Source organism: Polypterus senegalus, chromosome 9 (genome assembly GCF_016835505.1).
Source record: "Polypterus senegalus isolate Bchr_013 chromosome 9, ASM1683550v1, whole genome shotgun sequence".
Classification (NCBI taxonomy): domain Eukaryota; kingdom Metazoa; phylum Chordata; class Cladistia; order Polypteriformes; family Polypteridae; genus Polypterus; species Polypterus senegalus.
Window position 1 is genome coordinate 175956384 of NC_053162.1, and position 13426 is coordinate 175969809.

A 13426-nucleotide genomic window follows, 5' to 3' on the forward strand; every position below is an offset into this window, starting at 1 on the left:
CCTTACTTGGTCCTTACTGAGACGGCGCCTAGTACCAGAAGACACACAATAATAAGAGTTGCGTGCAATGAAGCCCCTTGAAGTGAAAAACAAGTCAGCATAACCCTTTGGCCATCTTCCCAGTACATTCCTTCTTGTAGCTGGCTTGGCACTGGAGCGACCAACACCCATCTGCACTCTTTATTCCCTCCTCCAGTCATAGAGAAAATTACCTTCCATTACAGACAACCACTGCATACCCAACCTACCTGGAAAAGGGTCTCTCTTTGAACTGCCTTTCCCAAGGTTTCTTCCATTTTTTCCCTACAAGGGTTTTTTTTTGGGAATTTTATTCTTGTCTTCTTAGAGAGTCAAGGCTAAGATGGGGTAGGGCTGTCAAGGGGCAGGGCCTGTTAAAGCCCATTGTGGCACTTCTTGTGTGATATTGGGCTATACAAAAAATAAATTATATTGTAATTGAGCAGTCAACATACAGCTGTGTGAATGTAGACAATCTAAGAAATTAGAAATATTTAGTTAGAAGGAACAGTCCTACCTCCTTTTCTCTTCACTCTGTACACCTCCGACTATAAATTGAACACCTGATCAAGTCACACAGAAATTCTCAGATGATTTACATATGGGGTAAATTGATAAGGGGGATGAGACAGAGGAGTCAGGAAGTGAACTTTTTTTCTATGTGCAGAAAGAATTGAATGCAAAATTACATCAACAAAACCAAGGAACTGGTCACTGACTTTCACTGAACCAAACTTGCCTCAATGTCCAGTCACTAATCAGGAAGTGGACATATAGATAAATTAAACTGGGTTTCAAAACACGGAGAAACTACATACAGGGCAGAGCAGGCCATTTTTCCTTAGTAGACTGTGTTCCTTTAATATGGGTATTGACATCCTTCACATCATCTTCAGCTTTGTGATGGCCAGTGTGATGTGCTAATATCACTTAACTTCAAGAGAGGCCCTAATTAAAAGGAAATGCTCAGTTATTGAACACCCTCTTGACTCTCTGATGGTAGTAGCAAAGGGGAGAATGAAAACAAAACCGAGCACCAATGCTGAGGACTTTCATCCAAAAAAAATCATTCAGGTGTGTCAAGCTACTGTTGCTCCTTCATACCAACGACAATCCATCTGCACACAGCAACTGTGACTGCAAGTTTCACATTTCTTTCTTGTTTTAATCATTCTAATGTGTATGCGCTATTTTATGTGTGCATATACAATACAGTTTATTTTTGTATAGCCCAAAATCACACAGAAGTGCCGCAATGGGCTTTAACAGGCCTTGACTCTCTAAGACGACAAGGAAAAACTCCCAAAAAAAACCTTGTAGGGGAAATGGAAGAAACCTTGGGAAAGGCAATTCAAAGAGAGACCCCCTTTCCAGGTAGGTTGGGCGTGCAGTGGGTGTCAAAAGAAGGGGATCAATACAATACATAGAACAAATCCTCAATACAGCACAGTATAATATCCATATCTATTTATTTGATACAATGCTTCTGGAGAGAAAAAAAAATCCCCCAAGGGGAAAAAAAGGTTTTATCAGAAATATGCTGTACTTGATACACTCTTAGCTTACGTGACACAGTAGTGCAGCTTGATTAGCAATACCACTTTACAGATTCTGCACGCTAGGTTTAAACTCCCCACCTTATTATCTACATGGAGTTTAATGGCTTTCTCCGAGTACTCTAGTTTTCCTCCTACATTCCCAAAGCCTTGCAGGTTTGGTTAAATGGTCACAGTGTTAAATGTGTGCGTGTGTTTGTGAAAAAAGATGCAGAATATTTGAATACAGGTAAAATTCTGTTACAATGAACTCCCAGGGACCTAAAAACTATTTTGTTTAAATGAAAATTTCGTTGTAATGAGATTCTGTATTTGTCAATATAGTGATTTCTTTAACTTGCGTCCAGGCGTTTGCAATCATTTCAATAGCTTCTTTGTCGTTAATTTTAATCTCCTCCTGCCTACAAGTTATACTGAGGAGAATTTTTCTCAGCGGTTCCTTGCAATAATACACTTTCAGGGTGCGAATGATGCCCAAATCCAATGGCTGATGCACTGCTGTGCAATTGGGTGGGAGGAATTCAACGCAAACATTATCTAAATGTACAAGCATGATGTGGGCAGCACAGTTCTCAATCAGGGGCCAAATCATCCTTTTCTTCATATTGTGAGGTTTCTGAACACTTTTGAGAGTGCGTCAAGAAGCGCGATCGCAGCACCTGTGGAAGATTATTTGTCTGTTGCCAGGGCAGGGCAACATCAGGCTGATTTTGCTTCTGTGTTGCTTCACTGCAGCACTTCATAAAAGATCGGGGTCACGCTACAAGTCCCTGTCTTACACCCCAAAACACGAGCCTTAGTCTCAGTACTTTAGCAAAACCAGCTTTATTCAGCTTGAAACAGGAACGGCACAATTATTTATTGTAGCGTGATCTGCCACTCTGCTGTACACATGCATAGCAGTCAGGCAGGGTCGTGGCCAGATTAGTGACCAAGTACACCTGTTATCTGCATTTACAATGTACCTTGCATTACCCACTGATATCTTTTCTGTTTGCTTTGGCAGAGAGACGCAGTATAGCTTTGAGCCAACTGTTGCCCCGGCAACAGATAAACAGTCTTTCATAGATGTGGAGATCAGACTTTGGGATGCTCTTCAGCGTGCGGTCTAGTTGGGGGAGTTCCAAAGACAGTTTACAAAATTCACATTTTCTTGAATGAGTGCCGCATTAATAGGAATGTTTCTTGAACGAGCATCACTGAACCACATTAAAAACTGCTTTTTCGACGTCTTCAAATGCAGCAATTCACATACGTTTGGAACCCAAGATTTCCCCGTCTTTCAAGAAAGTTGACAGCGTCGATGGCTAAATTCCGAAGTCACTGACATCTTTTTTCTTTTTGCTGCAATCAAGCGCTCCAAAAATGTAAAGCTTTTTTTATCCTAATATGAACGGTTATCGTCTTTTTTTGCTGCTCTGTGAATGATTCATTTAGGCATTTCAAGGTCTTTTGGGCACTTTGTTGTAATGAAAGTATCTGCTGAATGTACTTCGTAGTAACGAGATTTCTATAGACTCGCGCCATTTGGGGAAACTGTCGGGACCATAAAAATACTTTGTTGTAATGAAAATTTCGTTGTAAAGATATTCGTTGTAAAGGAATTTTACCTGTATTCAACAACAAGCAAGGGAGACTGCTTAAAAACCCAAATTAACAGTAATAAATTGGTGTGGGACACCCACTATCCTGTAATGAATTTCAAGCTCTGTTCAGTTAAGATCTCTAACTCTCCTTTCTCAAATAAAAAGGTGTTTTGGTACTCTTTTGCACACTTAAGACACCTTGCTATTTCTGTAAAAATACAAATCAAGTAAAATGACACCTTTTCCTTGCCAGACATTATGCAGACAAATTAGCACTCAAAAGGCATTCCAAAGTAGTACACAGTACTGTTCAGATGTATTTTAACAGTTAACTATGCTGCAGTATAATATAATGGTAAGGCACATATTTTACACACACACTGGCCTCCAAATAAAAGTTGCGCAAATTTTAAAAGGTGCTATACAGTAACACAGGGGTGCCCAATGCGTCGATAGCGTTGAGGGGAGCCAGTCTGAGATCTCTATTCTTCTAACACACTGGTCATCCTGCACGCACAATCAAACACATGAGCTACTGCAAAATTCCGGCTTCATAATAGCTAGCCTTCCAATTTATATCGACTAAAGAAGGGATTTTTATATATAAAAATAAAAAAAAAAAAAGTGGTTTTGCATCATTAAAAAAACAGAGAAGAAAGTATGGTTAAACATTTTGTAGCCAAGGGTGACAATTTCAAGCATTCAAAATCACAGCCACTATAGACAGAGTACTGAGCAGCCACATGCTGCTTTCTGGCGCTAAATGCATGTGGAAATCAAGAAAAAGTTACATCATTTTTTCAAATACACTGATTTCTAGCACAGGAAAATGACCATCCTTACAAAGGACGGACATTACCCAACCAGAGACCACTGTTAGTTAACCACTCTGACAGCACCCAGTTTATCAAAACGCACTTTTGCTATGCCGATCAACCTACCATTTATTTCTCTGGGATGTAGAAATGAACAGTAGAACATTGGTGGCTGAACAAAACACAGGCAGTGACAGCACAAAACACAGCGCTACTCTACTCCTAATTAGCAGGTAGCAGTGTCAAGTGGACAGCTCATTAAATATAAAATGGACTCCCTTCATAAAGGCTTGATTAAGATAGAAATATTGTAATTTGAAACTGACAAACAGCAAACCCAAATGAATAAGCAAGAACACAAAGATGTTTGTTACTAGTCATCAGGAAAGCAGTACCAAGCTCAAATTCCATGTGATGTCCACCGAGTCCTCAAAACATATCCATCTTCAATATCCCAGTGCATGTCACTCCCTTCACTGACTGCAAACATTTGTTTGTGAGAGAGGTCTACAGCTATGTCTGGTGGTGAACAGGGTTCAATATCTCTTTGCCTCAGACACGCATTAAAAAAATAAGTACATTTGCTATACTTCAACATAAAAAAATGCCTGCAAAACAATTAAGCCAGACTTGACAGGCTAGTTTAATTACATGAATGTTAAGTTGATAGCTTTACATACATTTTCACATTTCTTTCACACATGGCGAACAAAGAAATTCCTGAAATGACTGTAGTGCAATGTTAAAGTATTCTTGGGTAGTTCAACTTCAAACCTGGAAACTGGGGGCTCAAATTGTACTATTGCCAGCCAATGTGCGACAAGTAGCAAGTCTCTTCACCTTATTGTGTTCCAGTTAGAAAAACAAAAAGAAACTGAACAAAATATTTTTCAAATGTTGTAAGTTAAGGCAATAAAGGCAACAGACAAATAGTAATAGAATAATAGTTCTTGACCATGAAAATGGCAAACTGCTTTACAGAGTTTGTAACTCTGCTATGCCATCACATGTACTCAGTACTGAAATATTATTACCAGTAAAATACTGGATAGCCAGCATGTTTAAGAGTGGCTGTCATGCGTAAATATAATTCTCTTGTTAAAGACTGAAAACTGCAATGTTAACTGTTCAGCAGGAATACATCCTGATTCTACTGCCCTAATAAATTCAATTTTAGGTGTTAAGTGGTTTCCAATATTTGTCCATATGATGCTTAAATGCAAGTGAAAAATGCATTTAAGCTGGTATTAAAACAGCATGTTAGTCAGTACTGAAGGGTTCATTTTTTAATAAGCATGCTGTAGAAACGCACCATAACAAAACACTTATTTTGCCCCCGTAAATATTAAGAATTCACAGTTATGTTAGAATACGTCAGAAAAATGAGGATAATGGGGATCCTCAAGTCCTCATATTGGTTTTCTTTTCAACCAGTATCAACATATCCTTCAAATCTGGTTTACTACAGTTAACTGATTCACTGTTCTAACAATTATATTTTAGCTTTTTTTTTTTTTTTAAAGCAACTGTAGCATGGGAAGTTTGAATAAACTACTGCGGGGAACATGGAAGGGCAGGTCAGAGGAGGAAACTAAACTAACAGCCTCAGGGTTAGAGTTTACAATTTATTATTTGTTTGATATATTTAACCTAAAGTGACAACATTTGAGATATTTGGTTGTATTTCTTGTTTTCTCAAATGAAGTACAGGCAGGTGAAGTGACTTGCTCTTGGTCACACATGACCTTTAAGTTTTTTGGGTTGGTTCTTGCCACAAACAAAAAAAAATTAAGAAGGATACAGCAGGAATGTCAAGCTCTGTTCCTGGTAAAGACCAGGAACTGCAGGTTTTCATTCCAAACACTTACATTATTAACTGATTACTAATGCTAATGGCACATACTATTTATTCCACCTTTATTTTAATTTCTTCTTTAATGAGCTTTCAAACAAATAAAGTGATGCAAAGCAACCCAAAAAATGATCAGCTTACTTAGATCCCATGTCCACCTGCATCTTTCAATGAATATTAGTCTCAATAAAATATGAAAAGAAAAAAGTGAAGGTCTGAGAAATACTGATCTGCTCTGGTCCTGTAAATATTTATAGATGATTTTCTCAGCCAAAAGTCAGTTTTGAAAATTACTAGTATGGCAGAATGAGAACATGAACACACCAAAGAAATTAAAAGTTATAAAAAAAAGTGTTAAAAATTGTAAAAACTGATGAATACAAATCAAAGGACATTGTGCAAATGTATCTCAGAAAATGATTAAACCTTGTTAGCCTTTAAACACAGCAGACTACATGGAGACCTAATTGAAGTTTTTAAAATTCTTAAAGGAATTGATAAAACAGATCTAAATGTGAACAGGAAACCAGTGTATATTAACGGGAATACATTTAGGACTTCTTTACACAAAGAGCAGTAAGAATCTGCAGCCATAGAGTTGAAGCAGAAACATTAATTTTAAGGATCTGGATGAGATACTGGGAAAGCTGAGTTAATAGCTAAACAAGCTCGATGGACTGAATGGTATTTCTTATGCTCAATCTTATGTACATAAAAAATGTGTTTCAATAAAAGCTAAATGGAAAATTGGCAGGGATGAAAATCATGGCCATTAAGAACTGGTTGAAACCTCTGAATTAACTGGTCACCGGTCGGCTTTATTGTGCGATGCTGGTTAAGGAAAGAAATAATAAAAACAATCAATTAAGGCATCAAGCATTATGTTAAATTGGCAGCAGTAACTGGTCACTATTAGGAAAATGGCTAGAATGTAAACTACTTCCGCTGCAACATTTCAGAAACGGAGTTTGACACCCATGGAATAGGGTTACAGTTTAAGGCGGCTCAAGGTTTTTATTTAGTCATATTTACACAAGAAAATATAACAAATGTAATTCTCAGGTGTATCTCACAACAGAGACAAATAAAAACAGACAAAACAAGTTAAGACTTACTCAGAAATTCCATAATATTTACATCATTTGAAAAACTGATCATTTGTTAAGTACTTCTAGCAGTCTTATAACGCGTATTAACTTAAAATTATATGATACACATGAAATGGATTTTTTTTTTTTTAAATTCCTTATTAAAAAGTCATGGCATTTCTTCCTTTTTAGTCTTCCTGGTGTGTGCATATTTTCAGATAGATACACACACACACACACTAGCTTTCTATTTAACGAACTTCTGTAAAAAGCCAAATATCCCCTGGAGACAGATAAAGATCTGTTCAATCAATCAATTTCTGGGCTGATTTGTGGGGCTCTTCAAGTGACTGTCCTCCCCGATTTATTGAAGTTCGGTTATGCATGTAATGTGTGTCTGTCACCAGTTGACATAATTTACATTACTATTATTTTTTATTTAAACATTGACCTCCAGCTCATACTTAACATACAATCTACTTCAGCTGCATGCTTGGTAATCTGCCGAAGCCTTTTTAAATTGTGGTTGATCAGATCACATGTTCAATGGTTTGATCATTTCTTTTCACAACTAAATATATCTAAAATAAGGGATGTGGTTGTAAATCTCTGGTGCTCCCCTCCTTCCACAGTCTCAACTTTAATTAAAGAGGAGACAATGGAGATGGTAGAGCAATACAAATATCATGGGGCAATCATTGATAACAGGCTACATTGATCTTAACACAGAACACACTTTTAAAAGGGGACACAGACAGCTCAACTTTTTTTAGGAAATGCAACAGTTTTAGTTGGACAAAATCAGTACTTTTTCACAAGTCCTTTACTGAAAGTGCTTTTTATATGTTGTTTGAGCAACCTCAGCATTAGGAATATAAACCATCTTAACGACACTGCAAAAACTAGCAATAAAATATGATTGGTTTGCAGCAGACCTCTGTCACTGTGCTGTACCACAAACAGGTTAGGAAAAAAAACCCAAATTAATTCTGTCAAAAAGTAGCCATCCTGATCTCTCTAAATTACAGCGGTGGCCACCAGGCTGCATATTTTGGTTTCTGATGGTTAAAGAGAAAGTTTTAAGAACTATTGTAGCCCAAAAGCCATAAGCATTTTGAATTCTGTTGTATGGATGCTGCCAAATTTTGATTTAATTTGAGTACCACTGAAGGCAATTATTCATCTTTGCACTATTAAGTATGTGTACTTAATAAAATATAAGCTGTGTAGCAATGTCTTTTGTACCTCCCTGCAACTTCCCCTCTGGAAAAGTATTCAAGTCTACCTATTGGACTAAACCAGGCAATGAAACTGAAAGTGATGATAGCCTGAATAACACTGCCCACTGTAAATGGGATAGAGATAACCAATGAAGAGTATGCACAGATTGCACTTAAACTGTCTGTGTATTTATACAATTAAGATTCCTTTAGGAACTTCTAATTGATTCTAGCCGTTAGTTTTTGCAATATTTGAATCGTGTGTTGCTTGTATGATGTCTTTCTGATCGCTTGGCTTGTGATGATCAATTTCGTTCCCTTACCCTGTAACACTTGCGCCCCAGACTAATTTTACTTGATTATGTTGACCTTCTCTGTAACTCTCATCGGATATTTGCTAAGTAAATTAACGCAGAAGTAGGTGAGTACCCGGGTATTTATAATAAGTCACTATTTCTACCTGCTCCCCCTGAACAATGATGGGCGAACATACTGATATTTGCCTCTTAAATTCAAATTATTTGCACGTAATGTTTAAATATTAAAGGTTGCACAAATCTCCTGCTTCTGCAGAAAGTCCATAATGTCAATCTACGCGATTGAGTTACAAAATCAGAAGGGGATGCCCACCAAGCTGCAGGCATTTCTGAAGCATAAAAATGTAAACAGATTACGCAAGACGTGCGCAGATCGTCTAGAAACAAAAGGCCTGAATATCAAAAACGCCACAAAAAATGCAATAAAAAACGAACGATGGGATTGTCCTGGCGAATTTAAGGTTAAGCACAGTGTGCGAGATACAAGCTGGAAAATTGCTCGGCTAGATTTGGGGACAATAAGGGGAAAAACGCCCACCCCTGTCCTCCACCAGCAGCCCAACCCAGTCCACCACAACACAGAAATAATAGCAGGAAAAGGGGGAGGGGGCACGCGTTTATCAATTCGGCATCAACTAGAGGAAACTCACTTTGATAAATGCATCAAAAAAGTGGATGCCCAGCGCGGACACAAAACACCCCGAGTCTCGTAGACATCTAGGGCAAACACGGTGGGTGTGGGGGTCAAAAAAGTACAAATACGAACTAGGTACGGATATGTGCCGACATTGCTACAGCCACGAAAGGAAATCAAAAGCAGATAAATAAATCACAAGAAAACTCAAAAAGCGATCGAGGCCGACACTTCTTAAGCGCAAACATCGAGTTGCACGGACGAAAGGCAAACCCAAGTCGAAAAACCTCCTAAGCTCGCAGGCCCTTCGGGGGCAGGGGGGTACAGATTTATTTTTATATATACACATTTTTAGTAATGACGTTACGCCGACCTTTACCATTCACAAAAACATTTACACGAATACCAACAATAAAAAATAAACACAAAATAAAACACAAACCATTCACCTTCCAGCTCTGTCGATAACAAGAGATTTGCTGCCTCCAACTCTGCACACGACGAAATCTTGACGAAAATAAACAGGGAGTCACGAAAACGCGAGAGCCGCGCCGTTTGCTCGTTGTGTTTTGGAAGTGCAGAAGATTAAAAATGGCCGCCGCTCGAAACAAAAGCAAGAACACCAAGAAACAGAGAGCTACGACTCCATCCAGCCACTACAGCGCTCCACAGACGGCACCATCGGCGTGCCTCTTACCTGGGACAAGTCCGTAGCCAAGCCAAAATTCTTCTTTTCCAATTAATTCGCGTGGATGTGCAAAACGTTAAGAGGATGGACGTGGATTGTAATCGCTACGCTTTTCTGGTTTATCCTGGTTTTCTATATCAGGACCTTCCCGGCCTGACGATCCCAGTGACTCGCTTGAGCCTGACGATCCGCAACTCGCTAGTCGTACGTTTAAATATCACAGCGCCACCTAGCGTCGCCGCCGAGCGAGAATCTTCTCGTATTCCATTACGTGCCCGCGCGTTCATTCTTTTCTCACAGTCCCGTCTCAACATGCCCGCGCATGCATTCCTTTCTCACAGTTCTGTCTCAAGCGTGTCCGCGCACCTGACAGAATGCATGCAAACCTGAGCGCTCAACAGAACCCTCGGTGACTCGGGATACACGGCACAAGGTGCACAGTTTATGTACAATCAGTACTGCATGCACATTTACATCCCAGAACCCACGTTGCTTTATAATGTGTGTCATAAAAAAATTGAGAGGGACAAAGCTGTTCGACAAAGGGAACCTTACTGATCAGCAGCCTTTCAAATGGAGAAAATAAGCGATAAACTATGAGGTGTTATCTAACGAAACGTCGGATGATGCCGGACAGCGCCAGGCATGGGAGGACATCAGGGAATGGTCTCATCCACAATACCAGGTCACAAGCAACGACCCTTCGGTTGGATAACTGAAACCGCTGCCCTGTATTTAGGGTAGGCTGGGGGCACTGTACCTCATCTCAGTGTTAAAACCTTTATTTTAAAATAATTGAAAAATATCCCACTAGATGCACAGTTGTTTTTTTCCCTCTCAATTCAATGGATAAAATATAAGCAAGGCACTCATCGCCAGTATATTAATTAGCATGTTAAGTTACCATGCGTTTGATTCCCATGTTTGCGCTGAAAAGCGGCGTTCAGGTCGTTGCCCTCGAGCAGAATCCGCATATGCCTGACATACACTATGCGATTTTGACACGATTAAAGTCCGATATGAAGTCGCCGACCTAGTTTTTGAGTCGGGCAGAATTTCCGCTTCACCGGACATCGTTTTGTTTCTCGTGCAGTATGAAATGGGGTGCAAAGTTCGATTTTATTGTAAGATCGGAAAGATTTCTTTCATGTGAGAAATTTCAGGCGGCTGTCTTGTATGGTGAGCAGACTCGCGACCCGTTTTTCTGATGTTGCTATAAAGTTTCAACAAAAAACAGGAATTAAACGCAGTATATTGATTTTCACTTTTGTGATGTTAAAAAGCTGTCATGTAGCAACAGGCATACGATTAAATGGTCAAAGACGAATGCATTTTAGGAAGCCTTTACTTGAAACAACACGAAAGGACCCGAAATAAACTGTGCACAGCGCTACATGACATAGATCACGTATACATCCAGTTCTATCCGTATAGTAGGCGGACTGTATTTGTACGCGCTTCACATACACGTATCGTCGGTTACTACTTTTCTTTGTACTTACAGAGCATAAGAAATTCGGGTAAAGCTTTATTGCAAAATGTCAATGGGTAAAACCGTCAATCGGGGCCACACGATTAGTCCGAGGCCCCACGTCGGATGTCACTCGGACCAAACTTCTTCGCACACTGAAGACGACTCTATTGTGCAGTGTGAGTAGTCGCTTGAATGGATTTTTAAAATCTGCTCACTATATGCCTCGGATCTTCTTCTTTTGGCTGCTCCCATTAGGGGTTGCCACAGCAGATCATCTTGTTCCATATCTTCCTGTCCTCTATCTTGCACTGTTACACCCACCACCTGCCTGTTTTCTCTAACCACATCCATAAACCTTTTCTTAGGCCTTCCTCTTTTCCTCTTGCCTGGCAGCTCTATCCTTAGCACCCTTTTCCCAATATACCCAGCATCTCTCCTCTGCACATGTCCAAACCAATGCAATCTGGCCTCTATCGTCCCACCTGAGCTGACCTTCTAATGTACTCGTTTCCAATCCTGTCCATCCTCGTCACATCCAATGCAAATCTTAGGATCTTTAACTCTGCTACCTCCAGCTCTGTCTCCTGCTTTCTGGTCAGTGTCACCACCTCCAACCCATATAACATAGCTGGTCTCACTACCATCCTGTAGACCTTCCCTTTCACTCTTGCTGATAATCGTCTGTTACAAATCACTCCCGACACTCTTCTCCACCCTGCCTTCACTCTCTTTTTCAACTCCCTTCCACAATCCCAATTGCTCTGTATTTTTAAACCCAAGTATTTAAGCTAATCATCTTCACAAACTCTACTCCCTCCATCCTCACCATTCCACTGACCTTACTCTCTTTCACACACGTGTATTCTGTTGTGGTGGTCCTACTGACCTTCATTCCTCTCCTCTCTAGAGCAGATCTCCACCTCTCCAGGGTCTTCTCAGCCTACTCCCTTCTCTCGCTACAGATCACAATGTCATCAGCAAACATCTCAGTCCACGGGGACTCCTGTCTAATCTCGTCTGTCAGCCTGTCCATCACCACTGCAAACAAGAAAGGCCTCAGAGCCGATCCCTGATGTAATCCCACTTCCGTCACTCCTACCGCAGATCTCACCACTGTCATACTTCCCTCGTACATATCCTGAACAACTATTACATATGTTATTTTTCAAGTTGAAATTATTTCTTCACAATCATGGGTGAAGTTTAATATTTAGGTGTGGTGCGGCAGACAAATCACAAAAAAAGCCTTTTTTGGTGTCACAACCGTACTGATACATATTTACATCATACTTTTCTCACTGTTTTTCTTTTTTTCTGAAGTTGTTTAAGTCAAATTTCCCCCTGTGGGACAGATAGATAGATAGATGAAAGGCACTATATAATAGATAGGTAGATCTATCTATCTATCTATCTATCTATCTATCTATCTATCTATCTATCTATCTATCTATCTATCTATCTATCTATCTATCTATCTATCTATCTATCTATCTATCTATCTATCTATCTATCTATCTATCTATCTATCTATCTATCTACCCATCCCAGGAGTGGGCAATGTCAGTCCCCGAGAGCCACAGTGGCTGCAAGTTTTCATTCCAACCCAGTTGCTTAATTAGAAACCAATCCTTTCCAGTCTCGGGCCTTATTTAATTTTATGGCTTGTTAGTCTGCACAATGTAAGGTTCTTATATCGTAGATTTTTTCCTTTACAAAGATAGCGCGCAAATCATTTGAAGCCTAAAACGTATAACTTTCAGTCTGTCAGATTTTAGTTTTTTTATTAAATCAAACAGTGCATGATGAACACACAGAGATGTAAATGGAAACAAGGTAGATGAAGAATTGCTGGCTGCTTTGTCATTTACATTTTATTGCTAATAAGGTGCCATTTATACACTGAATGCAGCGGTGTAAGATTGAAATAAGCAATTAAGAGTGGGGAACCTTAACATGCGAAACCACTAAAATGAAGCATCAAAATGTCACTTAAGCAATAAGTACTTCATCAGCAATAATTGACTTCTCATTAAGAAACTGGGTTGGAACAAAAACCTGCAGGCACTGCGACTCTCCAGGATTGACATTGCCCATCCCTGATCTACCCCAAGTCAAATGTCATAAGTTGTTTGTAATTGAAAGTTACAATATATCCTAAATTTCAATTGCAATAACACA

At 39.5% G+C, this 13426-nt stretch overlaps 1 protein-coding gene across 7 annotated transcripts in view; it reads right to left on the reverse strand.

Moving 5' to 3' along the window:
- prrc2b (proline-rich coiled-coil 2B) overlaps window positions 1-9952 on the reverse strand; it is a 72304-nt gene extending 62352 nt beyond the window's left edge. For 2 of the 7 annotated variants that reach the window (XM_039764385.1, XM_039764384.1), the window contains exon 1: window positions 9784-9952. The gene's annotated coding sequence lies outside the window, so the exon portion shown is untranslated. Of the gene's footprint in view, window positions 1-9535; window positions 9634-9783 lie in introns of those variants that run through there. The other 5 variants (XM_039764381.1, XM_039764379.1, XM_039764383.1 and 2 more) reach the window with 3 other exon arrangements.
- Between the last annotated feature and the right edge of the window lie 3474 nt (window positions 9953-13426).